Raw genomic sequence first — 4,313 nt, forward strand, 5'->3', positions numbered from 1 at the left:
TGGGCAAACAAGTGAGTTTGACTGACAATATTTGCAAAGTGCAATGACACTTTCACAGTCGGGACCAGCTAATTCCATTGATTAGTCCAGTAGGAGAAAGTCAGAAAGTCACTCCTGTTAGCAGACACAACAGGCTAGGTCATTACAAAGTTGCCGGCAAAATGTCTCCATATTCTGCACTGGATGAAAGCCAGTCTGAAATTGATTATATAAATCATACCAGTACTTTGCCGAGTAAACTATAGCTGAGTGGCAACCACTTTTCAATACCCTTTGATGATAGCAGCGGTTTTGGAAATTACATGGCAGTTTTCAGGGTCATCTCTTGACAGCTCTGGTTTTTCAGAGGATTAGTGGTACATTATTATTGTTATTATTACAGCAACAGTTTAGAGATTCAAAGATACAGTAAGTTGCCAAGCATTTTTTAAAACAATACTATCTAAATATTGCCAGAGTCAACTAGAAATGTCACAGTTTTCCTAGCAATAGTTGGCGGCTCCATTATGCATGAAATATTCATTGTTAATTAGCAGTGAATGTTAATTAGGTCAATGCAATTAGGTCATAGCCGCTGCTAATGTGCAATGTTTTCATAATCCTTCTTATGATTCTTCACAATTGTTTTGTGGGGTCGTCTTTCACACAATCCATTTTCTTTACTTCTTTGCATTACAATCTCATGTGCCGAATGCAGTCCTCATATCTTGTTTCAAGACCACTTCTAGTCTGAGTGACTGAATGTGATTCATCCCTAGTTCTTGTGAGTGACAGATTTATGGGAAGTAATGAGAATGACATAGACCCACATAGACCCAAATAACAATAGGTAAGTGCAGATTTGGGACAGGCCTGGCTGGCACCGATGCTGAAAACATTCCAAACCGAGCATCCTCACGGCCATAATGATGTTGAAGGAGTAATGTCTAATCTAGAGGGACCACACTGGGAACTGCCTCTTTCAGGTGAACATGGGCAGCTGCCAACATGATTTTTTCACATCAAACATGCTTTCACTATCTTGCCCCATCTATGGGTATACACGGAGGGTATTGTTTGAACCAAATTAGGTAACTCAGTGGCTCCTTTACTCTGCACTTCCCAAGGGGATGTTGTTGTTGTTTTTTATTATTTTTTAAATAGTATTTATTAAAGTTTTAAGTTTACAAAAAAGCAAAAGAAAAAACACCAAATTAAACAATAACAAAACCAACACATCACAATAAAAAACAGAAAGATAGAAACAATTAAAAACAAAAGGAAAAAGGAAAAAGAAAAAAAAAACAAATCGAGCCTTCCCATAACTTATCTTTCATTTGCTTGTTTCCCTGACCTCCTCACACCTCCCTTTTTTGTATTCTAGATCAATTATCCATTTCAGCAAATCCTTTCCCTCTCTTCAAAATTTTTATCCTGAAAATTTATCTTGATCTTGATATAAGTTTACTTTCCCTCTTTTCACCAATTAACAGTCTATTTTTCTTAAATCTTTGATACATTTTTGCTAAAGTCACCTAGATTCATTCCAACATCAATCTAACATTCATTAATTTTACAATGTTTCTGTAAGTAAACTTTAAATTTCTTCCAATCTTCCTCCACCGACTCTTCTCCCTGGTCTCGGATTCTGCCAGTCATTTCCGCCAGTTCCATATAGTCTATCACCTTCATCTGCCATTCTTCCAGGGTGGGTAGATCTTGTGTCTTCCAATACTTTGCAATAAGTATTCTTGCTGCTGTTGTGGCATACATAAAGAAAGTTCTGTCCTTCTTTGACACCAATTGGCCGACCATGCCCAGGAGAAAGGCCTCTGGTTTCTTCAGAAAGGTATATTTAAATACCTTTTTCATTTCGTTATAGATCATCTCCCAGAAAGCCTTAATCCTTGGGCATGTCCACCAAAGGTGAAAGAATGTACCTTCCATCTCTTTACATTTCCAGCATTTATTATCGGGCAAGTGATAAATTTTCGCAAGCTTGACTGGTGTCATGTACCACCTGTATATCATTTTCATTATATTCTCTCTTAAGGCATTACATGCCGTGAACCTCATACCTATGGTCCATAACTGTTCCCAGTCAGCCATCATAATGTTATGTCCAACATCTTGTGCCCATTTAATCATAACAGATTTTACCGTTTCATCCTGAGTATTCCATTTTAACAGCAAATTATACATTCTTGACAAATTCTTAGTTTTGGAATCTAACAGTTCTATTTCCAATTTTGATTTTTCCACCTGGAAGCCAATTTTTTTATCCAAATTATATGCCTCCATTATCTGATAATAATGAAGCCAATCTCGCATTCTATTTTTTAATTTTTCAAAACTCTGCAGTTTTAATCTGTCTCCCTCTTGTTCCAAAATTTCCCAATATTTCGGCCATTTAGCCTCCATATTGAGCTTTTTCTGAGCCTTCACTTCCATTGGTGACAACCACCTTGGGGTTTTATTCTCAAGCAAATCCTTATATCTTATCCAAACATTAAACAGTGCTTTTCTGACAATATGGTTTTTAAACGCTTTATGTGCTTTGACCTTATCATACCACAGATATGCATGCCACCCAAAAACATTGTTAAAGCCTTCTAAGTCCAACACATCGGTGTTCTCAAGAAGCATCCATTCTCTCAGCCAGCAAAAAGCGGCTGATTCATAATAAAGTTTTAAGTCTGGCAGGGCAAATCCACCTCTTTCCTTAGCGTCAGTTAATATCTTAAATTTTATTCGAGGTTTCTTGCCCAAGGGGATGTTGTTGTTTAGTCATTTAGTCGTGTCCGACTCTTCGTGACCCCATGGGCCAGAGCACGCCAGGCTCTCCTGTCTTCCACTGCCTCCCGCAGTTTGGTCAAACTCATGCTGGTAGCTTCGAGAACACTGTCCCACTATCTTGTCCTCTGTCGTCCCCTTCTCCTTGTGCCCTCCATCTTTCCCAACATCAGGGTCTTTTCCAGGGAGTCTTCTCTTCTCATGAGGTGGCCAAAGTCTTGGAGCCTCAGCTTCTATGGGGATACATGGAGGGTATTGTTTGAACCAAATTAGGTAACTCAGTGGCTCCTTTACTCTGCACTTCCCAAATAGTTCTGTGGACTTCCTTTTAAAAAGTTTGTTTTAACATTCTTCAGAGTCCCTTGCTGTGCAGCCGCAACACATCACTCTCACCCAACAACTTTTTAAAAGCCTCTATAATAAAGCTACCCCTTCTGCATAGCTACACTATACTTTTTAAATCTTTGATAATAGTGCTCAGAAGCCTCTTTTAAGTAATAAGACAGAAGGGGTAAGGAAAATTAAGGCATGCCATTAGTTTACCTCGAATAAACTGGAAACCTGCCACAATGTCCATCAGAGTGCAACAGCGGGGACAATAAACCAGATGAGTCTACAAAGTCTCTATGCTGCACACATTTATTTGAGCCTATGGTCCCCAAAACAGCACCCAATGAAGAAATATCAAAACTGAACTGGTATCATATTTGTAGGTGCAGAACAACCTAGAAATTACTGTGTTTGACCAGAAATGCTTTTTAACCTACAGCCACCTCCTAACTTTGTCACGTTACCAGTTACATTTCATTTTTAAAAAACCTCTACAATATTTGCATCCCTTCCCAATTCTATATTATGTGTCGATGTGACAAAATAAATGTACAGTCCTATTCTTCAGTCAAAGCAATCTATGAAAACGTCAGAGAAAATTGAATCCAGCAAGCCATTTGCTGCTATTTTTGTCAAGTCTGATCATTAATTAATACTGTATTGAGTGTTATTTCCCCCCAACCATTTTGTTTTCATCTTATGGTAGGCCCTTATTGCTCATATTTTTAAAGCTCTTATAGAAGGATGCCATAAGGGCCATTGAAGTCTAAGGAGAGTTTCTAATGCACTCTTCAAGTCTTCTTAGAGTGAGTCTTCATACAAACAAATAGACGCATAGGGATGTTTTTCTATTCCATGTGGGACCCTAATAATGAAACACATGTTGAGCATTATAGAAAAGGTTTTGCACACAATTCCTTGTTTCTGCTTCTTTCCCACAGTACCTGATTGTATAAAATGAACTTCTGATTTTTGCACATAAGTGGTAATCACCTTCAAGCAGGAATGGAGAAAGAATTTGTGTGGTTCACATTTTTACAGTGGGCTGACTCAAACCAAGGCTCCAAATCTCGCTTGTGGTTTGGAACACAACAACCATTTTGGTTACTGGATTTTGTAAGTTTTGGGGCACTACAAGTGCACACAAAAACAAACAATATTTTCTTTCTTTCTTTTTAAAATGAAAGGTATTGTACAGAAAACTGCATTGA

The sequence above is a fragment of the Podarcis pityusensis genome, assembly GCF_964106645.2.
Source record: "Podarcis pityusensis genome assembly, chromosome: 4".
NCBI lineage: Eukaryota > Metazoa > Chordata > Lepidosauria > Squamata > Lacertidae > Podarcis > Podarcis pityusensis.